The 25,993-nt window shown below is 39.0% G+C and overlaps 1 protein-coding gene across 1 annotated transcript in view; it reads left to right on the forward strand.

The window, feature by feature from the left end:
* NRG1 (neuregulin 1) overlaps nucleotides 1–25,993 on the forward strand; it is a 1,020,731-nt gene that overhangs the window by 655,601 nt on the left and 339,137 nt on the right. The window lies entirely within an intron of this gene.

The raw sequence follows: 25,993 nt of genomic DNA on the forward strand, positions 1-25,993 counted from the left end.
TTTCTCTGCCTGACTTAACTTCACTCAATATTATGTTACAACCTAAATGGGAAAAGAATTTGAAAAAGAATAGTTAACACGTATATGTATAGCTGAATCACTCTGCTGTACACCTGAAACTAACACAACATTGTTAATCAGCTCTACTCCAATATAAAATAAAAAGTTTAAAAAAAAGAACAATGGAGATGATATTCAGGTCAACAACCAGCTTCTCAGGGCTCCCCTTCCTGCATCTCTCCAATGGGAAGAACAGCATCTACCTTCCCCTCCTCCCTGCGTTGCTGTGGGCATCCTCTGAAATAATGGCTGTGTAAGTGCACCAAAATGCATCGATCAGCACACAAATACAAGGGCTTCTTGTAACTCATCCCCTGAAGAATTTCCTTCCACTCTGAAGAGATTTACTTACATATGGTTATAAAACTTAGAAAACTGGTGTAATTTCTCTAATGGGAGCTCTAGGCTCCAAGTCCGTAGTCCTGGAGTCTTTTCATAGATGGATAAATTTTATGATAAATAACTCAACTTCGTTGCTAACGTAGCTTTCCCACTAGCCAGATAGGCCTTTATTGGAACAAGATTAGCAAAGAGCATTTTAGCAAATGATAAAAAAGATCTCTTTCTCTGTCTCTCTGTCTCTGTTCATCTTTGTCTCTCTTTCCCCAAGCCCTTCAAATGAGTCCCAAATGTAGAATTCAGTTATAAAAAAAGATAAAAAATAAACTATAGCAGAACAGAGATCAATGATTGCCAGGGACTGGGGTGAAGTGACCATAAAAGGGAATAAGGAAACTTTAGGGAGTTATGGAACTTTTCTGTATTTTGATTTTGAAAGTTACACAGCTGTACACGTTAATCTTGCAGAACTGCACGCTAAAAATGGTGAATTTTACTGTAAATTAAAAGAAAAAAGATGGAACAAAAAGAAGCACCTATAGTCCCACCAGCCAATAGCACCTATAGTGCTATTATCACTTTGGCATACTTCTGACTGGTCTTTTTTGTTGGTGGTGTTGTTTTTAAAATGCAGTAATGATCATACAATACACACGTATGCATACATGTGTGCATAGATGGATTGACTGAAAAATTTAAACTTTCAAACATAAAATAGTTAATTCATGCAATTTGTACAAAATCCAAAAGCACAAGAAAACATACTATGAAAAGTCTCCTCTCATCCTTTCCTTAAGCACCTGGTTCCCTTCCAGGTTTTTTTCTAAACTTTTTATTGTGTAAAACAACGTAACATAAAATTTACTATCTTACCTGTTTTCAGTACAGTTCAGTGGCATTAAATATATTCATAATGCTTTGAAGCATCCCCACCATCCATCTCCATTGTTCTTTCGTCTTATAAAACTCAAATTCTATCCCCATTAACAAGAATTACCCGTTCCCCTTCTCCACCCCCATCCCCTGGAAACCACCATTCTACTTTCTGTCTCTATGATTTTTGACTACTCTGAGTATCTTATATAAGTGGAATCATACGTTATTCATCTTTTTGTGACTGGCTTATTTTACTTAGCATAATGTCCTCAAGGTTTCTCCGTGTTGTAGGGTATATCAGGATTTCCTCCTTTTTAAAGGCTAAATAATATTCCATTGTGTGTGGAATATTATTTAGCCTTTAAAAGGGAGGAATATATATATATATATATATATATATATACCAATTGTGCTTATTCCTTTCTAGTTTTCATATATATATAATATATATATACCAAATTGTGCTTATTCCTTTCCAGTTTATATATATATATATTATATATATATATATACCAAATTGTGCTTATTCCTTTCCAGTTTTTATATCTTTCCCGAGACAATCTATGCATGTGAAAGATAAAAGATAAAATTTAAAAAGACACCAAGTTCATACCTCTACATCCTGCTTTTTTTCACTTAACAAAAAACATTTTGGAGATTGTTCCAAATCATACATACATAGTTTTTTTTATTATTTTTAATGCACGGGATTTCGGTATTTTCATGTTTGGGTGTGCTGTATTTTATTGTATTGTTTTGGTAGCTATCTGAGTGGTTTCAGTCTTCTCCTAGTACAAACAATTTGCAATGAATATCCTTGTACTTGTAACTTTTTTTTTTTTTTAATGCGGGTTAGTATACCTATGGAACTTCTCAGAATTGGAATTGTGAGGTGTAAGTCTGCATTTAAAAATTTGATAGATAAGGCTAAATTGCCCTCTTTAGACTTACCAAGTTTTACTCTAACCAATAATGTATGAGAATGCCTGTTCCTGCATTGTGTGTTACCAAACTTTTAATATTTGACCAACCGATAAGTGAGAAGTGGTATCTCACAGACATTTCAATTTGTGTTCCTCTTGCTGTGACTGATTTCAAGCTTCTTTTCACATGTTTAACAGTGAAATGTATCTTCTTTCCTTTGAACTGCCTCTTTTTTTTTTTTAATTTTTGGCTATGTTGGGTCTTCGTTGCTGCATGTGGGCTTTCTCTAGTTGTGGCGAGCGGGGGCTACTCTTCGTTGCGGTGTGCTGGCTTCTCATTGCAGTGGCTTCTCTTGTTGCGGAGCACGGGCTCTAGGTGCACAGGCTTCAGTAGTTGCAGCATGCAGGCTCAGTAGTTGTGGCTCGCAGGCTCTAGAGCACAGGCTCAGTAGTTGTGGTGCATGGGCTTAGTTGCTCCGTGGCATGTGGGATCTTCCCGGACCAGGGCTCGAACCCGTGTCCCCTGCATTGGCAGGCAGATTCTTAACCACTGAGCCACCAGGGAAGTCCCTGAACTGCTTCTTGATAGCCTTGATTGATTTTCTATTTGATAAGTAGCCTCTTTCTTATTGATTAGAGGACAGTTTTGTATAGACTAGAAAAATTAGCCCTTTTCACCACGATAAGTTGCATATATTTTGTTGTTGTTGTTTGTTTGCCACTTGCCTCTTGTCTTTATTTGGATTTTTTTTTGACTTGCGTCTTTTATTTAGTATTTATGTGATTGGATTTGTCATTCTTCACACGTGGCCTTTTCCACTCCAATATTATTTAGAAAAAAAAAATACCTCTGAAATAATGAATTCTTGTACTTTTATGATTTCTTTTTTTATTCTGCTTTTTGACCCATCTGGAGTTTGTTTGGTTATAAAAATGAGGTAGATTTTCAACATTTTTATTCCTCTAGATCATGAGTCAGCAAATTTTTCCATAAATGGCTAAATAGGAAACAACATGGTCTTGGGTAGCTGCTCAACTCTGCCATTGTAGTGAAAAAGTAGCCACAGATAACTTGTAAACATATGGGCATAGCTGAATTCCAATAAAGCCTGTATATAACAAGAAGCTGGCAGGATTTGGCCAACAAGCTATAGTTTGCTCACCCCCGGTGTGGAAGGCTACTTAATTACTTCAACAACATTTATTAAATGATTAATTTTTCCTCACTGATATGCCATGGCACGTTTATCATATACTTACATTCTTTTTCACAGGTAGGGCTTTTACAAGACTCTCCGTTTGATTTCATTGTTCTGTCTTTCTACTCATAAGCTCGTACCACACTGTTTTGGTCACTATATTTTATATATATTTTTAACATCAGATGAGGCCAGCTACTCCTCAAAACGCTTATTTTTCAGAACTTTATGCATTTGACTATTATTAAATGGGCTAGAATGTCAGAATACAGCTACGGGCCTATGAGTCATTTAAAAAAAACACAACTTCCAATGGAAAAAAAAATGGAAAAGCTTATTTTAATTAGATTAGTTCACAGTCATTTTCTCAGGTGAACAGTAACAACTTCTGAGTAGGGAAGAGAAGGACTGAACTTAATTTCCTCTCCATTAAAAGTATCTCTATTCATTTCTTCACCTACTAATTAATGTAGGGGGTTAAGTGGATGCACTAGACGATGCCACCCTATTCTAAAAGAGTAGTCAGTTTTGTCTGTCTTGATTTCTTCTTTCTCTCATTCTTCCTGGCTCAATAGATGGTAAATCACGTTTTTTTTCCTTGTGTATTATAGGTTTCATTCACCCCCCGCTCCTACCTTGTCAAATAGTAATTTTAACTATAAAAATAACATGAGCTTACTTTATTTTTATATTGAAATATTGTTGATTTACAATGTTGTGTTAGTTCCAGGTGTACAGCACAGTGATTCATATATATATATATATATATTTATTTTCCAGAGTCTTTTCCCTTATAGGTTATTACAGAATATTGAGTAGAGTTCCCTGTGCTATACAGTAGGTCCTTGTTGGTTATCTGTTTTATATATAGTAGTGTGTATCTGTTAATCCCAAACTCCTGGTTTATCCCTCCCCACCCCGCTATCCCCTTTGGTAACCATAGGTTTGTTTTCTATGTCTGTGGGTTTATTTCTGTTCTGTAAATAAGTTCATTTGTGTCTTTTTTTTTTAGATTCCACATATAAGCAATATCACATGATCTTTGTCTTTCACTGTCTGACTTACTTCACTTACTATGATAATCTCTAGGTCCATGCATGTTGCTGCAAATGGTATTATTTCATTTTTTTTTATGACTGAGTAATAGTCCATTGTGTGTGTGTGTGTGTGTATGTATATGTGTACGTGTGTATATGACATGAGCTTACTTTAGAAAATTTGGAAACTATAGGAAGATGGAAAGGTATAGAAAGGTATGATAGAGATCATTAAAATCACCCCTTAACATGGCCCTCAGAGATTCCTGTTAGGATCCTTATGTATCTCATTCTCTTTTGTATACACTTGTAACATGCATTTTTGTGAGATACATATGCAGACATGCAGACAATCCACAGTGAAATATCCTATGCTGCTTTTTCCATGTGTTACTCTATCATGTCATTTACCATTTTGAAAGACTGGCAGGGTTCCCAGGAAGAAATAGATCAGGACTTTTGTCCTTAAAAAGTGAACTTTGAGTTTCCATGGACGTGAGGCTGTGCCCTCTTCACTGCTTATCTCTTCAGGCTTTGGTTTTTCTTTCTGAGGAGCTGTGTTCTCTCTTCCCCTCCTCAGTCACTGACTGTGAGGTGAGGGGTCGGGGCAGAACCTGGATGAGAAAGAAAGCATCTTGCCAGCACTCAAGGTCTCCTGTTTTTTGCCATGTTTGCCCTCTGGCATTTCTCTCAGCCTCTTCCTGTGCTTTTGCCAACCTTTATAAAGAACAATCCTACTTTAGAAAGTCACCGTGATACTGATTGCTGAGAGTAAGTATTTGGAAGAGGGATGTTCTCTCCTGGAACCTGATCAAGTGGCTGGGTTGCTGAACTGCTATATTCTCTAGGTCTCCGCTCTCTCTTGCACAACCAGGGGCCTTGAGGGTATCTTGAGAAAGTGCCCACATCTGTCCTTTTTGGAAGGAAGATGACGTGAGATCTGATTTATTTAAGCCACAGGTTGCCTGCCATATTTTCTTTCTCTCTTCCTTTCTTCCTTTCTTCCTTTCTTCCTTTCCTTCCTTCTTTCTTTCTCTCTCTTTCTTTCTTTCTTTCTTTTCTTTCCCTCCCTCCCTTCCTTCCTTCCTTCCTTCCTTCCTTCCTTCCTTTTCTTTCTTTTTGCCACTCCATGCGGCATGTGGGATCTTAGTTCCCCGACCAGGGATCGAACCCGTGCCCCGTGCTTTGGGAACACGGAGTCTTAACCACTGGACTGCCAGGGAAGTCCCTGCCATATTTTAAAATTTCAAAATAACTTTCTGTTTAACCAATGCTGATACAGTAACACTGGTAAAATCCATTCCTCCTAATTTCTTTGTCAGATGAAATTTTAGATTCCCACCCAGAAGTGGTTTTCTGACATAAAAAAAGCTTATCTTTGTAACATATCAGAATGGGACTATGAAGAAGTTTTACTTCTTTTAAAACTTAAGGAAGAAGTAAAGATTACGAGGACTCACCTAAACAGAACTGAGGGGCTCTGACCCCCAAGCAGGGGACAAATGACAGATGTAGGGGACAGACACCAAGAGTGAAGATCAAGAGGCAAAATGAAATGAAAGATGAGGGAGACTGAAAAGTTTTGGTTCAGAGGAAAGAAGGAAAAAAGGACATGGCTTGGCAAATGACAACAGATAAAAGCATCACCTTGCTCTGGTGAGTGGAAATATTTTTAAGAGTTTTTGTTGATGTTAGTATGATCTTGGTTTTTTTTTTTCTTCTTTTTTTTAAGTGAGCTTGAAAATCAAGGAGTAGGAGGGGAAACCAAAGACCTGGCAAAAATATTTTTAGAACAAATTCGGAGAAGAATACACATAGTTTTAAACAATGTGCAAATAATGGTACACATTTGAAAATGCGAAAAAAATAAGTGGCACGTAATGTATCCAAGCCACGTTGGTAGCAAATGAAGTGTTACAAGAGCAAATTATATTCTGCAGAGCTGAGAGCATGACCCTCGACTTCAGTAATTTGAATGGCTCTTCTACAAAAAGGGTTGAGAAAAGGAAGATCCAGGACCCATAGGTGTGCTACATATATTAGGGTTCAATAGAAGCAAGTATCATCAGTGTGTTATTACATGCTTTCATTGCTATTATTGTCTTAAATAATTAACACTGCCAACAATGAAAGGGGGTGCTTTTGTGGACTAGTGAGATTCCTTGTGTTGGAATCGTTCCAGCAAAGTTTGGATGAACATCAGACAGAGATGCCATAAGGGGGCTTCCTGCCCTGGGACACATGATCTTCTCAAGGTTCCTCCCAATGCCAGCATTCTGTGATTAGGTGATCTTTGGATTGAGCTTTACACAATAAGGAATTCTTACCCTAGTAGGATCATTTTTTAAAAGAAGGGCTTAATAAATCATATCACCAATTTTGATAGAGACTGATATTTGTGTACCCAATATCTATTCCCCACAGCTTTCTTGCAAACCAAAACTTGGTTTTTTGGGGGCAACATCGTACTCAGGTTAAAAACATGACATTTCTCAACTTCTGCTGCAGATCAGGATGGTCAAGGGACTAGGTTCCTAGCCAAAGACACATAAGTGAGAGTTGGGAGAAACTTCGGGGATTCCTGAAGAAGGAAGACTGAGTATATTGATGTGAAGATTATCCCTCATCTTCCTCCCATTCTCCTTCTACTCACCTGGATCAGGATCCTAGCCCATGCTGCAACCATGAAGCGACTTTAAAGATACAGCTTTTAACTTGACTTCTTCAAGTTAAGAAGATTGAAGCAGCATATTAGCAGGACTTGGTCTTAGAGTTCATTGTGGAGCTGCCATACCAACCCCAGACTGCCTCCAGACTTCTCACTGTGGTAGAAAAATTAAAACCATGGTTTGTTTAAGTCTCTGTTTTGAGTCTCTTTTACTTACCGCTGAACACAATATACCGATAAAGGAGAGATACTGTTTACCAAAAATATGATGCTTCTGACTGTACCTTTAACCTGGGTTCTGCTGCCTGCCTACTGTGTATAAAACATTCTCTGCCCTTCCTCCTCCGGCTCACCGATGGATTATGTACCATCACCATGTCAATTTCCAAATTTTACGTAAATAGTTTGCTGCCCAAATCCAGCTGTGCTATTTGGTATGTGTAACCTTTTCCAAAGTCCTATGCCAGTTCATGTGTGGGGCTGGGAGAAGGAGAGTTGATGGAGAGTGTGGACAAAATAAACAGTCTAAAACACTTTCAAAACTTGAATGTAGGTAAAATAGAGCTCACACTTCTCCACCATCACCTGCATTTGAATTTGCAAATTCTTCCTACTTTCACTTCCTCGTAGGACAGGAGGCAGTGAGGATTACCTGCCACCAGAACTGAAGCTTCAGTCACTCAAATCCTGGTGTCATTTCCATTGTTTCTACTGGGAAAGGTCAGGTGTCTGCTGGGACCATAAGCAGAGAAAAACCCATCCCCTGGAAACACAAGTGTAAAGAGGAGGGGGGAAGCAAGTGACAGCAGGTCTCTGTGTTGGATCATTTTCAGGGGAAGCAGACCACTACATCCTGAGGCTTTCTTTTTGCCAAAAGGAAGCTGAAGGACAAACATCTGAAGGAGAAATTAATCTCTGTGAGTAGGTGACAAGCCGTGATAAACCCTCAGGGGTACATGTCAGGGTAGCACAGATGTTAGGGTGAGAACTATGACTTGATTCAAGGGAAGTGGGGAGAAGGGTGAAGGAGGGGGAGACGGCAAAGAAAAACAAAACAAAAATCAGAATCAGCTTTGCTAGGCAGCTGATCATTTGTGAAAGGCCATATATTCATCAAAAGAACAAAAATATTAAAATATACCCATGTGACAAAGACGTGGTGAAACCGGAGTTTTCACCTCTTGATTTTGACACCGTAAATTTGTTCATCCCATCTGAAGAGCAATTAGGCAATATGATTTAAGAGCCATAAAACATGCATATCCATCTATCTAGTGACCCAGCTCTTAGAAATGTATCTAAAGGAAATAACTCAAAAACTGTATTTTTTTAAGTTGTATGCCCAAGGTATAATAGAGAGAAATGAGTGCCAAATGTCTGACATTGAGAGAACATTAAGTAATTCAATCTATGCTAATTTAATGGGATGCTATGCAACACAAAAATTACAATATTTAAGATAGAAAAGCATGGAAAACACTTATAAGATAAAGAATATATAACGAAATCAATTATATGACATCAAACATGTAACTGCACATGGAGAATAACAAAAAACTTTCTAGGAGAAATATTTTTGATATTGTGAGATCATGGGCAGCACTTTTTCCTCACTCTAAAGTTCTCTTATTGTTGCTAAAATAAGCATGCATTGTTTAAGTGAAATAAAGCAAGAGCCTAAAAGGAAGAAGGTGGAAATCAACCAGTCTGAACCTCTCATTTTATAGATGACAAGTTGAATGTAAACCTTTTGTGTGATAGAACGGGCTCACTTCATTGGAAACAGTAAGAAATACTCTGTTTCCCAAGTGCCTATTAGATGTACTGTCACTTTCCAGGGGCCAATAGTAAAAAACATTAAAAAAAAAAAAAAAAAGCCATGATAGTGTGATCTGAGCTGTTGCTCTCAAATACCCCAGCTTGCTTGCTTTCAACTTCCCACGACCCAATGTTATTCTATATTAACCGCATCACATAATGACTAGAGCGTCACCGTGACGCCTTAGAGAGAGGAGGGGAGACTTGATTGTCAGACGACCCAAGAGTTGCAGAAACACCATTCTTCTCGAGAACCTGTCTGTGTCCCACTCACTATTTAGGTTTTATGCAAGGAAAATGGAGACAGTTTAGTTCCCGCTGTTGCTTGGAGGAAGAGCATATACGTGATCGTGGAGTCTCTTCGAAAACAAAATAAAGCCGAGCAAAATGAGTGATGCCTCACCTCTGCTTCCCACTATCCCACCTAGAGGGCCTTCTTTACACTTGGCATGTTTCCTCTAATTTCACTGTCCTAATAAGAAAAATAACCTTACTGAGAGAATGGATAGAGTTCTTAGGGGATAGGAATGATGTATATTGTATGGCTGAGGTTTTATTTTATCTTAGGCTGTAAGGCAAAGCTAGTAAGCCACGAGGCTGGGTCTCTGTATGATCGGGAGAGTGGAAAACGGAGCATCTTCTGAAAGGAATAAGCACCCCTAGTCCCTCAGTGAGACTGAACCCAGGAGCTCAACAGTAGAACCCTGGGTGTGAGGCAGGGTTGGCATGAGTGGTTTGACTTAGGCGTAGGGATGCCACCAGCATTTCCAGACAGATATTCCCCTATGGTGAGAAGAAAATTCAAGAGAAAAGCTTGGAGTTAGGAGGAAGGCTGGAAGGAAGGACAGATGTCTCTGGGCCTGTGTCATTTTTTCAATGATAGCATGCCAAAAATGTGTTCTTGCAAAACTTTAGTTAGTTCAATATTTGATAATAGCATTCTTTGTTTCGCTTAGTTATTATTAAAGTTTCCTGGAAATTCAAGTCTGTTTCAGCTGTGATCAGGAGAGAAGGTTTTGCCCCTGTGTGGGCCAGAGTTCGGAAGGGAAAACCCTAGGATCGGGGGCAGTGGTGGTGGGCGTCCCCTGGGAAGGAAAGACCTCCAGGGTCAGGGGCAGGTGACTCCATCCACTCCCTCTGAACTTCTGGAAATTCTTCTAAAACTCCTCAGGCAGTTCTGCAATTGCACTTCATAACAAAAAAGCTCTTTACTGTAGACTTATAGTTTATTTTCTTCTTACATTTTTGTCATCTTCTTCTTTTATGAAGTACCTTACACTCTATCAAGGAACAGCTTCTCCTTTCATTGTAAGGAAGCCTCCACCCCAAGTACCTTCATGGCCTAGGGATGCAACAGTCGTCCAGTCAGTCATTAAGGACAAGGCTTTACTTATTCTTCTCTTTCCTTTTTTTTTTTTTTTTTTTGCTGCCTGCGCGGCTTGCAGGATCTTAGTTCCCCAACCAGGGATTGAACCTGGGCTCCGGCAGTGAAAGCACTGTGTCCTAACCACTGCACTGCCAGGGAATTCTTTTCCTTCCCTTTTTAACAGACATGCTACCCTACTATGAACCTTATTCTTAGCTATATTTTCAAGAATAAGGTACTTGTGCTTTCACATTTGCATCTTAAGATTCAGCAAACTAACACAAAATACTGCTGTATGAGATAATCACAATGGTTTGTTGAAATTATTTGTCATTTCTTTTCAAAAAGACATTTAAAAGCTTGTAAAAACAGAGTAAAGCTATAAAATAAAATAGAAAATCAGAGGTAAAACTGATCTAAGCTGAAAGGTCAGTATAATTGTTGGTTTGGGCTTCATATTTGCCTGCAAGCTTCCTAGTACTCAGAGCAAAACGGAAAACAAACTGTATGTCCTAGCTCTTTTCATGGATGGCTCTGGCTGTTGTCTTTTGTCTGCCCTGCATTTTTTCTTATGCTCTTCTTCTGTTAACAGCTTCCTCTTTCCTTTCAGTGGTGACTATGGGGGTTCTTCTCCACCCTCTGTCTGGGGCTGTCAATCAGCATGCCGCATCACCTACCCTTCTGCACGGTACCCCATCCTCTTGACACTGTGATTATCCAGAAGTGGGAATCAGGCCATCTCAGAGAGTTGGCATCAATGAGAATCTTCCCAGGGGTTGATACACAGACTTTGGTGGGGGGAAAGTTTAGATACTAAGATACTAAGTTGGAAAAATATGAATCAGGATAAGCTATTGGCCATCTTCCCTGCCCCGAGGAACAGGCCTGTCTCTAACGGGAAGAAATAAAATGAAACAGAGAAGACGGGCCAATGGAGAGAGAGCCAGTCCTGTGTCCTGAGTCCTGGCTCCTATTCCTGAGCCCTGAAGCCTGGTGGCTGCAGCTCTTAGATTCTGTCCATGACCCAAGAGTCATTCCCGTCAATGAGAGCGAGCAAATTCCCTTCTTTGATGAGTAAGTCTGAGTAGGGCTCTGACATTTAAAATAGAAAAAAATCCTAATTAATACATCTTTCATTATTGGAAAGGAATTGGAATATCAATTTAACAAGGAGCCCGTTTTATTTCCTAAAATTAATTTTGAAAGTGTTTTCTCATATGGGACTTAATAGGGCATATTGAGTGATGTAATGGACAATGCCCTCAACCACACGTTTACAGTAAATGCAGAAGTGAATTTCATGGGATGATTTCTAGTATAAACCTTGAACGAAAGTCAAGGGCATAACATTAAAGCAAAATTGAGTTAAAGCAGTTCTGTAAGGACTTGCCTAGTGTACACGTGTTCAGTAGTCTAGTGGTCCAACTTCACCCAAGGATAGAGCTTCAAGAAATAGAGGGACACTTTCTAACTTTGACAGTCTTCCCCTGTGTCCTTTCTTTCTGCATTTACCCAAGCTTCTGATAAGCGATGCATAACAGATATACTGAGATTCTACTTTCCAACCAGGACCGACATTTTCTGTGGGTGAGAAATGGAGCTAAATGCTTTGGAGGCTAGGTGAAATTAGAGGAATGTAAATGGTTACAGTACTTTTATCTAAATAGAAGACCATTTTGCCTCTGCACAGATGTGACCCATGTGGCCCTTGGGGGTATCTATAAGATTATCCAGATTTTTTCCTTCAGGAATAAGCTTTGGGTTTGCAACACTAAAGCAAGTCATCAAGTCATCAGTTAGATCTACAGTCATAGAGCAAAATGGTTTTGACCTGGAATTTTTTTCCATAGTAGGAATTTGTAGTTACCCACTGTGATATAGAAAAGCCACAGAGGGACTTGGCTTCTTAGTATGGTCTTCAGAGTGAAATCTTTTTTAAATGTTTATTTCTGTTCTTCCCTCCTCCCCAACTCCACCTAGTATCTGAACCAATGGATTTATCAAAGTGATGTAATCAGAGAGAAATGCATTTTAGTTAATCGTGGCTAATATCAAGCCATTCTTTCTGAAAGAAGTCAGTACTAATCCTCTCTTGAAGTTACCTCTAGTTGTGTCTGATTTTGATCACCATTGCTCTTCCTGTGCCTGGCATGATACCTAGAACAAACATTAAATATTTGCTGAACTAATAACTTAATCATTCAAGTGATAGAATCAGATTTATGTTTTAAAACAAGTAGATCCTGGAAATTGTATTGGACAACAACACAACTAGTGGGTCTCATGCCAATCCAGATGAGGGTCCCTTGTGGCTTGAATGAAGGCAGCAACAATGAAAACTCAAAGAATTGTGCTGATTCGAGAGATATTTAGGAGGTCGATTGATGACATGGAGAGAGAAGGGAGAAAGAAGAATGAACAGGGCAGCTAAATAAGGTGCCCAGGGCCAAATGAAAATGCCAGGTCCCTTATTCAAAAATTATTAAGAATTTTGAGATGGAGATAGAGCATTAAAGTAAGCACAGAGCTCTTTAAATGTGTACAGGACTCTTGCTCATGAAGCCGGCTCTTAGGATGAAACAGCCTCTGTTCCCTATAGCAGCGGCACTTTCATTTCTGCATTAAATGCCTACCCTGTGACAGGCACTGTGGTAGGCACTAAATTTTACCCTAAAAGCAATAACCCAGCATTAGGATAAAAGCTCCAATGAAGGAGAAATAAAACATAGCTCCATTTCATACCACCTGAGAGTGTTTCCCCACGTAGGAGATTGTTCCTGCTTTTTCCTGGTTCTTGAAGGAATATAGATTTTGAAGACTTCTAATCGTTGAGAATGTATCATTACTCCTTTACAATTTAACATATAGATATTTGCCCCCTACTGGGTCGAATAGCCAATGAAAGATCAATGAAATCTCCAAACATTCTTAGGTGCTTCTTGACATATTTTTTCTATAAAGTAAAAGAGACTATAACACCAATCAATAGAAGAGCAGCAGGGATGCCTTAAAATCACTTGACTCTTAACGCCAGATACTGCTCTGAAGACCTGAAAACAGTGAAGATCACACTCTCTTTTCTAGTATCACCTTAGCTCTTGATGGTTCCCTGGATAAAATTGTATTCTAGACATGAATTGGGTCCACCCTCGTATTTCAACAGCAAATAGATGAACTGGTTTGCAGGGCAGAAATAGAGACACAGATGTAAAGAACAAACGTATGGACACCAAGGGGGGAAAGTGTCAGGGGGTGGCTGGTGGTGTGATGAATAACAGTAAATTAACTCTATGTTCTTATAATTCGAAAGACATTCTAGAAGCTTTGCACGAATTATGTCATTTCATCCTCACAGCAGCCCTATCCGGTGGGGATCATCATTATCATTTCCATTTTTACACATGAAAACTTGAGACAGAACAGATAACTCACCAAGGTGACCAAGTTAATAGGTGGCAGAATCCAGTTCTGTCAGAAGAAACAAACAGAAGAGAAAGATGGATCAGTTGGGGAGTAGATAATTATAATAATTAACATTTGTAAAATAGTTTACAATTCACTTTTCATAACTGACTAAATTATACAACCTGCGTAAAGCCAAAATACCTTTGTGCTTGTTTGAAAATTGATTCAAAAGACAATGCCTTCTGTAACAATAGAGCTTGCATTTTGTCTAAAGAAAGGTACTAGGGGCTTCCCTGGTGGCGCAGTGGTTGAGAATCTGCCTGCCAATGCAGGGGACACGGGTTTGAGCCCTGGTTTAGGAAGATCCCACATGCCGCGGAGTAACTGAGCCCGTGAGCCACAATTACTGAGCTTGTGCGTCTGGAGCCTGTGCTCCGCAACAAGAGAGGCCGCGACAGTGAGAGGCCCGCGCACCGCGATGAAGAGTGGCCCCCGCTTGCCGCAACTAGAGAAAGCCCTCGCACAGAAACGAAGACCCAACACAGCCATAAAGAAAGAAAGGAAGGAAGGGAGGGAGGGAGGGAGGGAGGGAGAAAGAAAGGAAGGAAGGAAGGAAGGAAGGAAGGAAGGAAGGAAGGAAGGAAGGAAGGAAGGAAGGAAGGAAGGAAGGAAGGAAGGAAGGAAGGAAGGAAGGAAGGAAGGAAGGAAGGAAGAAAGAAAAGAAAGAAAAGGAAGGAAGGAAGGAAGGAAGGAAGGAAGGAAGGAAGGAAGGAAGGAAGGAAGGAAGAAAGAAAAGAAAGAAAAGGAAGGAAGGAAGGAAGGAAGAAAGAAAGAAAAGAAAGAAAAGGAAGGAAGGAAGGAAGGAAGGAAGGAAGGTACTAGGCTGTAAAAGTAGAGTTTCTTTAACTGGGATATCATGCCAGAGTGATTCAATTACCCACTATTCTTAGAACTCCCACCCTTGGGAGAGCATATCTATTCGGAGATAAGGTTAAGGTTTGCAAATCCACCTAAGAAAGTGCTTCTCAAGATTTTAACTGACTTCTTTGTAAATATTTGCCACCTAAGTTTTAGATACCAAACTACCAAGGAATAAATTTTGGTTGCAGTATGTCCACAGCCTGACCTGAAAAGCTGGTTCTGTAAGCCAACAGAGCTCTCCCTACCATGGTGAGAAGTGCTCCAAGTTGTGACTTACATTGATTCATTCAACAAATACTTCTTGAATCTATCCCATACAACTGTTGTAGACACTGGATATTCAGCAATAAATGAGTAGATAACAAACCCCTCAGGAAGCTCACGTTGGTGGAATGAAAGAGTTTATGTATTTAAAAGAAAAAAATAAAATCAGAGTAGGGGAGGGGACGAGGAACAGGTAAACATGTTTTTTCCACCTAGACTAGTCACTGAGGGTAGCCACCAGAGGGCTTCCTAGTCATACCTGGTGAGGTAATGTGACACCAAACTTCTACCTCTTCCTTCTTCCCACCCATGAACTTATTAACACACTGAGATTTAGCATGGACATTATCTAAATGGATATATCCAAATGGAGATAAATTTATCATTTTTGCCCCTGAGCCACTATAAGGAAACAGTAGGTTCATCTTTCAAGGCAGGAATTGAGACTATCTCCAGAGCCATAAATCAGAGTCAGATGGATGTAACTGTCAGCCTTTTTCTTTTTTCTTTTCTTTCTTTTTTTTTGGAGTTTTGCCAAGGAAAGTTGTCTGTTGTTCTAAAGATTGTATTCAGTGTTCTTAAAAAAAAAAATCTTGCCATTGTCTTAGATGAGGTTTCCACCTTTTTTGTCCACAGGCTGAACCAGACGTGATGTGTTGCTGTTTTATTGGTTAATGGTGGTGACTTTTAAAATTTTATTGTTTGTTTTTGTTTTTCAATTAGAGATGGACATAGTGAAGAAGATAACTGATAGATAAAGATGTGCACAAAGGACCTTCTGATTTGACCTAAAACTCGTAAAATTGTAATCTTACATGTATCAGTGTCCTTTTCTGTTCTCACTCCAGTCATTTTCTTGGATAAAGCACATGCTTTAGTCAAACCGTACTCCTTAATTTTCCCCCAACTTGCCATGAGGTGTTTCTCCCTTCCCTCCTTGTGTATATGACAAAACGCTCTTCTTTAACTTTAGCTTAAAAGTTCCTTCCTGACTCCATCCACTTCCCAGGATGGTGAATTTCTCCCTCGTCTGTGACTGACGACCCTTACAAACTAGTCGTACCTAATGGATAATAAACCCACAATAACAGACTGTTAAAGCTAAAGGGATCCTAGTGATTTTCAGCCGCCCAACTGGCTTCATGAGAAGTCTTTGAAAACATTTGAATATATGGATTTCTAAGTCTCAGCCGCAAATTCAAGAGGCTAACATGGAACCCAGGAATCTACATTTTACAAAAGTCCCTTGAGATGATTCTGATACACAGTCAGGTTAGGGAACCACCGCTGGTGGAAATCTCTCATTTCATAAATGGGGAAGCAGGAATTGAGTGATTTGTCTGAGGCAACAGAGAGAAAATTGCAAAGTCAGAACTTAGACTCAGTGCCTTTTCACTAAACCACCCTTTGCGGTTTTAGACACCATCTGGCAGTGGATTGGTCCATCACAGGGTATCAGCCTACAGAATCAACCATGGTACTTGGGGACAGTGAAGGGTAGAAAAAAGATTTCCAGATTAGAAGTTAGCTGTTTACCAACCATGTGAGCTGGGTATGCGATGTGAATGCATAGCCTCACTTTCTTCGTCTGGAAAATTGGATAATGATTCCTGTTCTGTTTTCACCAATGGGATGAGATGTATATGAAGTGCATTGTAAACTGTAAGTGATGCTACGAGTATAAAAGAGTAATACCAATGACAAACAATCAATACAATGAATGCACTGATCATAATAGTGAAAGTTAGAAGGGATTCTTTAGCTCAGAGGTAATGGGGACTAATCAGCCCATGGCTCAGTCTAGACTTCACAGGGATTTTTCTCCTGGTAGGACTAATGCAAGGTCCAAAGCCTGGTCTGAAGATCTGCCATTTTAGTTTGCTCTTGGACCAAGCTCTTTGATACTGATTAACATCATTGTCCAAAAGTTGAACTCTCTATGGTAACCTTGGAGAGTAGAGATTAAAGCAGATACATTATCACCTTTTGATTCTCTTTCCCAAACCAGTGGTTCAATTATGAAGATGTCTTGTTTTGGGGGGGGGGGTGGCAGGGGACAAAATTGGCTTTCAAATGTAAGATGGACACTCTTTCTGAAAACCCAAGAAGACCACCATTTTTTTTCTAAGTCAGTTTTACCTTAGGCTTGTTATGAATCTAGATTATTTTGTTCTGCCTACCTTTTCACCTTGATGGGATTTGAAAGTTACCCCGTTCTAGAGAGTAATTCCAATAGTTATTCCAAGTCTAGAGCGTAATGGTTTCTGAACATACCCCTCATTGTAGAGGAAACCATTTGGTGCCTATCTATCTATAGCTTTTATCGTCTCTTTTTGAGCAAGATAACAAGAAGCAAAACAACCAAGAGTAAACAGCCTGATGATGTTCGCCTTCAGGGAAAGCACCCACTCTGTTCACAAATGAAATCAGCTACTTGACACCAGTCTTTTCCACCTTGCTGTTGTCAAAGAGGAAAATAATACAGTAGATCAAAACGTCGCTAATTGAAAACAATAAAAGAACAATAAAAGATCACCGATTCATATTACCTAATGGGAAGTTTGAATACTGTCTCCAAAATAACCTCCTCACTTTTCTTCTTTCCTTTTTCCTCGTGCCTAGTACATCATTGTACCTATACTGGCACACGTCTTCACAGGCAATTGTAGCTCCCACTGGAAGAAGATGGTATGAGAAACCTGTCTCTTTAGTCCATTAATGTTTATGTAAAAGGGAAACTAAATCAGCGAACTGAACTAAGAGTTAGGATATCTAGAGTCTCCTTCCTCCGTTGCCTCAGTTTCTGCCTTTGTAATATAAGGAAATAAGACTAGATTATCTTTAAAACCTCTACATGCTCAGCTATTCTGTGATGTTAAGTATTGCCTTGAGTGATTCTTTGGGGGTTCAGTGAAAGAGTCTTATTTCAGTCTTTTGTATTTATTCAACGAATATTCATTAAGGGCCTACTATGTGCCAGGCACTGTTCTAGGCATTATGGATACAACAAGAAATAAATGGAGAAGCCCCCAGCCCTCATGGAGTTTACATTCTAGTGCCTATAAAAATAGTATGTCTACAGATGTAGAGAACAAACGTATGGACACCAAGGGGGGAAAGTGGCGGGGGGGGTTGGTGGTGGGATGAATTGGGAGATTGGGATTGACATGTATACACTAATATGTATAAAATTGATGACTAGTAAGAACCTGCTGTATAAAAAAAATAAATAAAATAAAATTCAAAAATTCAAAAAAAAATCACAATATCACACAAGAAAAAAAAAAATAATGTGTCTACTTGAACACTTAAAATGTGTCCTCCTGATTTTGACAGAGTCAGGACTTCTGCAGGGCCCGGCAGAAATAGGGAAGAATAAAGCAAATGGAATTCATGGCATATTATAATTTTGTCCTTTCCTTACCATCTCTCTTTACTCCCTTCTCTTGACCTAGTCCTAGAACAACACAGATTCAAAATTTTACAATTTTTGCTACCAGCAAATAGTTATCTCCCTGTGATTAAACTGTACTGTGAGCAGAAGGTGCAAAGGAAATCAAGATGTATGTACTGCCTGCCCTCAAGAAGCTGGCAATTTAATTGTAGAAACAAAACTCATGTATAAAAAAGAAAATGCTAGTTTAAAATACCACAGGCTAAGAGCCAGAGAAGTGGCACAGACAGTTACATGCCCTATCAGTTAGAAACTGAGACCTCACTAAGAGTTGATGGACTTCAGGAAGACTTTTTATTGCATGTAGAACTTAAATTTGAGGAATACAGGTAATTTCTAGATTTAAAAAATCAATTATCTCTAAATGCAAGAAAAGATATGGTCCACAAAATAAGAGGAGGATATAGCAAGACAAGTTTCTTATTCTTCTGTCAATCAAGTATGCAGAGCATGGCTTTATCGATAAGATTTATTGATGGGACTATTGTGAGGTCATCAGCAAGGGCTTTGAAGTACAGAACATGAGAAAGAGCTAATCGGATTGACTTGAGATTGACTTGAGACGCTGTATTTTAAGAACAATGATTGGCCTTCTAATGTATTATTAAATAATGTCCAGCTGACAAAAAAGATGAAAGTTTGAAAAGGTGTACACAACACCTCTATGCCTTGGACCTGGGCCCATCTGATCTCAAAGAGAAGCTCCTTGGATTACCATAGTGGTTGGCTATATTCTGAGCCACACCAAGGCCCATGCTTATGACCACGTGTGATTCCTAGGAATCCTTTTGGGAAGCACCTCTCAGATTAAGTGATATTTACCTACTAGGCCTATTCTGAAGAGTGTCCCTATAGGTTCTTAACCCTACGGAAGTTCATGCCCCAACCCACACCCTGTTCCTACAACAATTAATTTGATTTTCATTTTGCCACTGCTTTCCATGGTCACATGATGAAAGAAATGTTTGAAAAGAAAAGAAAAAAGAGCTGGATGTCATGGTTGACTTTGAAAAGTTCCCAAGATAAAGATCCTGGGGGCTTTCTGAGTCTCGACATGTTTCCTCATAGGTCTGTGTAAATTGAAATAAAAGTGGAGAATGAATTTGCCACTTGTGCTCTTGTGCTAAAACAGCAGCTGTTAGCCTGGTGACAGTCATCGTGATGTAGATCTACATTGAGCTGGCATTAGAAAGCCACCTGTCTCTCCAAGCTTGTGATTGAGCCACTTTGGGGGAAAAAAAGACTCCTAGAGGATGATTTTAATGCCCAATAGACCTGGGAAGACAGGTATAACTCAGTGAATGAGAAATATGAAATGAAATTTCCAATCAGAATTCTCATCAGCCTTAATCAGTGTGACCCATCTCGACATCGTTCGTTTTGATGTATTTGCTACAGCAGCTTCAACTACGTAAATATTGCAAATCTGTTCCTTACAATAAGTTGCAGAACTTTTAAGGGATATGAATGTTACCTATATAATGAATAAAGTACATTTGAAAAGCCTCACTCTTGTCATAAGTAGTTAGGTTATTAGACCAAGATCTGATCTAATCACTTTCTCAATATATGCCTTCATCCAAAGCCAAGAGAGGATGTGTCACTGATTATTATTAAGCAAAATTTCTGATGTAGGGATTTGCCCTTCATCATATATCACACTCCTGTAGCCTGGGACTATGCCTGGCTCTCTGGAGGTATTTAATGAATGCCTGTTGAATTAATGAATGCACCAATAAGCATCTTCTCAGCGGCTACAATGGCATTAAGAAAGGATAGATTGGGAGATTGGGATTGATATATACACACTAATATAATAGATAACTAATAAGGACCTACTGTATAGCACAGGGAACTCGACTCAATACTCTGTAATGACCTATATGGGAAAAGAATCTAAAAAAGAGTGGATAGATGTATATGTATAACTGATTCACTTTGCTGTACACCTGAAACTAACACAGTGTTGTAAATCAACTGTACTCTAATAAAAGATAATTAAAAGACAAACAGAAGAAGAACTACAATCCTGCAGCCTATGGAACAAAAACCACATTCACAGAGAGATAGACAAGATGAAAAGGCAGAGGGCTATGTACCAGATGAAGGAACAAGATAAAACCCCAGAAAAACAACTAAATGAAGTGGAGATAGGCAACCTTCCAGAAAAAGAATTCAGAATAATGATAGTGAAGATGATCCAGGACCTCGGAAAAAGAATGGAGGCAAAGATCGAGAAGATGCAAGAAATGTTTAACAAAGACCTAGAAGAATTAAAGAACAAACAAACAGAGATGAACAATGCAATAACTGAAATGAAAACTACACTAGAAGGAATCAATTGCAGAATAACTGAGGCAGAAGAACGGATAAGTGACCTGGAAGACAGAATGGTGGAATTCACTGCTGCGGAACAGAATAAAGAAAAAAGAATGAAAAGAAATGAAGAGAGCCTAAGAGACCTCTGGGACAACAATAAATGCAACAACATTCGCATTATAGGGGTCCCAGAAGGAGAAGAGAGAGAGAAAGGACCCGAGAAAATATTTGAAGAGATTACAGTTGAAAACTTCCCTAACATGGGAAAGGAAATAGCCACCCAAGTCCAGGAAGCGCAGAGAGTCCCATACAGGATAAACCCAAGGAGAAACACGCTGAGACACATAGTAATCAAATTTGCAAAAATTAAAGACAAAGAAAAATTATTGAAAGCAGCAAGGGAAAAAAGACAAATAACATACAAGGGAACTCCCATAAGGTTAACAGCTGATTTCTCAGCAGAAACGCTACAAGCCAGAAGGCAGTGGCATGATACACTTAAAGTGATGAACGGGAAGAACCTACAACCAAGATTACTCTACCTGGCAAGGATCTCATTCAGATTCGATGGAGAAATCAAAAGCTTTACAGACAAGCAAAAGCTAAGAGAATTCAGCACCACCAAACCAGCTCTACAACAAATGCTAAAGGAATGTCTCTAAGTGTGAAACACAAGAGAAGAAAAGGGCCTACAAAAACAAACCCAAAACAATTAAGAAAATGGTCGTAGGAACATACATATTGATAATTACCTTAAATGTGAATGGATTAAATGCTCCAACCAAAAGACACAGGCTTGCTGAATGGGTACAAAAACAAGACCCATCTATATGCTGTCTACAAGAGACCCACTTCAGACCTAGGGACACATACAGACTGAAAGTGAGGGGATGGAAAAAGATATTCCATGCAAATGGAAATCAAAAGAAAGCTGGAGTAGCAACACTCATATCAGATAAAATAGACTTTAAAATAAAGAATGTTACAAGAAACAAGGAAGGACACTACATAATGATCAAGGGATCAATCCAAGAAGAAGATATAACGATTATAAATATATATGCACCCAACATAGGAGCACCTCACTACGTAAGGCAACAGCTAACAGCTATAAAAGAGGAAATCGACAGTAACACAGTAATAGTGGGGGACTTTAACACCTCACACCAATGCACAGATCATCCAAAATGAAAATAAATAAGGAAACAGAAGCTTTAAATGACACAATAGACCAGATAGATTTAATTGATATTTATAGGACATTCCATCCAAAAACAGCAGATTACACTTTCTTCTCAAGTGTGCATGGAACATTCTCCAGGATAGATCACATCTTGGGTCAGAAATCAAGTCTTAGTAAATTTAAGAAAATTGAAATCATGTCAAGCATCTTTTCTGACCACAAAGCTATGAGATTAGAAATGAATTACAGGGAAAAAAACGTAAAAAACACAAACACATGGAGGCTAAACAATACGTTACTAAATAACCAAGAGATCACTGAAGAAATCAAAGAGGAAATCAAAAAATACCTAGAGACAAATGACAATGAAAACACGATGATCCAAAACCTATGGGATGCAGCAAAAGCAGTTCTAAGAGGGAAGTTTATAGCTATACAAGCCTACCTCAAGAAACAAGAAAAATCTCAAATAAGCAATCTAACCTTACACCTAAAGGAACTAGAGGAAGAAGAGCAAACAAAACCCAAAGTTAGCAGAAGGAAAGAAATCATAAAGATCAGAGCAGAAACAAATGAAATAGAAACAAAGAAAACAATAGCAAAGATCAATAAAACTAAAAGCTGGCTCTTTGAGAAGATAAACAAAATTGATAAACCATTAACCAGACTCATCAAGAAAAAGAGAGAGAAGACTCAAATCAATAAAATTAGAAATGAAAAAGAAGTTACAACAGACACCGCAGAAATACAAAGCATCCTAAGAGACTACTACAAGCAACTCTATGCCAATAAAATGGACCACCTGGGAGAAATGGACAAATTCTTAGAAAGGTATAACCTCCCAAGACTGAACCAGGAAGAAATAGAAAATATGAACAGACCAATCACAAGTAATGAAATTGCAACTCTGATTAAAATCTTCCAACAGACAAAAGTCCAGGACCAGATGGCTTCACAGGTGAATTCTATCAAACATTTAGAGAAGAGCTAACACCCATCCTTCTCAAACTCTTCCAAAACATTGCAGAGGAAGGAACACTCCCAAACTCATTCTATGAGGCCACCATCACCCTGATACCAAAACCAGACAAAGATACTACAAAAAAAGAAAAGTACAGACTGATATCACTGATGAATATAGGTACAAAAATCCTCAACAAAATACTAGCAAACAGAATCCAACAACACATTAAAAGGATCATACACCACAATCAAGTGGGATTTATCCCAGGGATGCAAGGATTCTTCAATATACGCAAATCAATCAATGTGATACACCATATTAACCAACTGAAGAATAAAAACCATATGATCATCTCAATAGATGCAGAAAAAGCTTTTGACAAAATTCAACACCCATTTATGATAAAAACTCTCCAGAAAGTGGGCATAGAGGGAACCTACGTCAACATAATAAAGGCCATATACAAAAAAAAAAAAAAAAAAAAAAAAAAGACAAACAGGACTTCCCTGGTGGTGCAGTGGTTAAGAATCTGCCTGCCAATGCAGGAGACACGGGTTCAAGCCCTGGTCTGGGAAGATCCCACATGCCGCAGAGCAACTGAGCCCGTGTGCCACAACTACTGAGCCTGTGCTCTAGAGCCCGCGAGCCACAACTCCTGAAGCCCGTGAGCCTCGAGCCCATGCTCCGCAGCAAGAGAAGCCACCGCAATGAGAATCCCGCGCACCGCAACAAAGAGTAGCCCCCGCTCGCCACAACCAGAGAAAAGCCCGCGTGCAGCAACGAAGACCCAACGTGGCCAAAAATAAAATAATAAATAAATAAATTAAACAAACAAACAAACAAAAACAAGAACAAAAAAAGAAGGGATATGGTCACAGAATGGAGTTGTCTCCTCAGGCTCTGTTTCCAGATGCAGGGACTTGGAGACCACCCGAGGAAGGGGATATACCTTATGTTTTTGAGACTTTCCGCTGATCCATTTGACTGCCAATCGCAAGAGTGTTTTTCTCCCCCAACCAAAATGCTTCATTTCTCAGAATACTATCTCAGTGTTACTGGGTTTTCCCTCACCAATTCTATTTTTAGCTCTCTGACTTTTCTCATGATGACGTTTAGATGATAAATTAGTAATACTAAAAATCAATAAAAAAAAAAAAGAGAAAGTTTTCTTTTTGGAACATAGAAGTGAGTTTTATGTTAGGGAAAAGGGAACATTGAAGGTGGAATTTTCTCTCGCTTTAAATGTACCTTTCTGGCTTCTGAGAAATAAATGTTTATGGGCCTCCCCTCATAGCAAGGCAACGGAAACCCATACTCTTTAAAACTTAGATTAGGAAATAGCCACGTGTTGACCCTCTTGAACTCACATTGTTCGTTTAGCAATCAAAATTACAGAGGGCGTTTTATTTATTTGTCAAAATCAATAAGCTCTTTCTATTGCAAAACTGTCTTACAGTATCCACCCAGCTCATCATTGTAGGCTGTACTGTCCCTCCCGCTGTGTTGAAGAGTCAAGATCCCAAGGAAAGACGGAAGAAAACAGCCCAAATGCCATTTCAACAAACTCTAGGAGGCAGTTGTGATTCTCTTGTAATGCTTGTCATGCTTTGCTTTCATATTGTCCTACAAAGAGCGATGTCAGTTGAGATAAGACATTTTTACTCTGTAAAGATCAGACTTAATATTGATATTTGCTGAATCTCTTAATAGCTGTTAGTATTTCTTTATATCTCTGCTACATTACCCTAGTCCAGGCCATTGTTATTTATCACCTGACTTTCTAAACCTTCTGCCTAATTGGTCTCCCTCTTTCTGGCCTATGCCTTTTCAACCCTTTCTCTGTAATTAGAGTGATATTGCTTCAAGTGTGTCGTTGGTAGTTCTTACCAATTCCTCCCAGTACAGCTGCTGCTTTTCTCCCAGTCTTATTGTTCACTGCTCTTTCCCCTGTCCTTTCTCCCCTTATCCTTTCCACCCTTCCCCACTCTAGGCCACATCCTTTAAAGATGCTATATTCCCTGGAGGTCCCTGGGATCCCTCATTCCAGAAGTACTTTTACTACCTCTTGCCTCCACCCAACGTCCTTCAGATAAGTCCTATTCATTCTTGAGATTTCATTTTAGGTGGCAGTCCTTTTCCCAGAGAACCTTCTCTGACCATCTGTGTTTGGATCAGGCACCCACCTTTCTGCTCTCACAGTGCCCACTTCCTCCATCATGGTACTGATGGTCATGGCACTGTCATCATTGCCTGTTTATCTATCCAGCTCCTTCCCTATACTAGGAGCTCCTTCCCTATACTAGGAGCTCCTTCCCTATACTAGGAGCTCCTTCCCTATACTAGGAGCTCCTAGAGAGCAGGGCCTGTGTTTATCTTGTGCTCATTTGTATCACCAGCATCACACAAAGTGACTGGCATTGAGTAGGTGCTAAATAAGTATTTGTTGAAATTTTATAAACTGAGAATTCAACACTCCCTTAATCAATTGTAAAGAAATACCTTACCAAGATGTTCTGATAACTATTACAAAATGTCAAATATGTGAAATAAAATTGGATATTAGATTTTTTTCAGTATTATAGATTTCTTACACACAAGCACACACACAAAGCCATTTTATCTCTCTTCACTAATACTCTAAAATACATCCCTTGTTAAAATAAGTACATTAGCTTGGTGTGTCTGTGTGTGTGCACATTTTAGTTGACAAAAACAATAGCCCACAGAATGACGAAGAAAGGGAGAGATTCAGCTGCTGATGCTTGAGGCATAATTTTCTCAAGTTCAAAGGATAATCTGGCCAACTTAAAATAGTCATTTAAAAATGTGGACAGAATATGTGGATGTCAAGACACAGGTCACAGATCATTAGGAAGTATTAAGACTTGAAAACCAGCCATAGTCTATAAAAGAGAAGAGAGCCATTGGGCCCTGGCTGCCAAGAGCCACTTTAATAAAACATTATGCTAATGATGGAAGTGAGATGGTCATTTGAAAAAAAAAATTAAAACAACATTTAGGAATGCTGGGAGGCTGGTGGTGGCCATTAAGAAGCTGGCAGGCTGCAGCATTAATAGGTACTGAATACAAGGGAACCATATAGAACAGAATGGTGACTTTATGAGTCACTGTAAACCCATCCCCTGACAGCTTGAAACTGGAAACACATTCTTACTCTAAATAGTTTTCATTTAGTT

The sequence above is a fragment of the Eubalaena glacialis genome, chromosome 20 (assembly GCF_028564815.1).
Source record: "Eubalaena glacialis isolate mEubGla1 chromosome 20, mEubGla1.1.hap2.+ XY, whole genome shotgun sequence".
Taxonomy (NCBI): Eukaryota; Metazoa; Chordata; class Mammalia; order Artiodactyla; family Balaenidae; genus Eubalaena; species Eubalaena glacialis.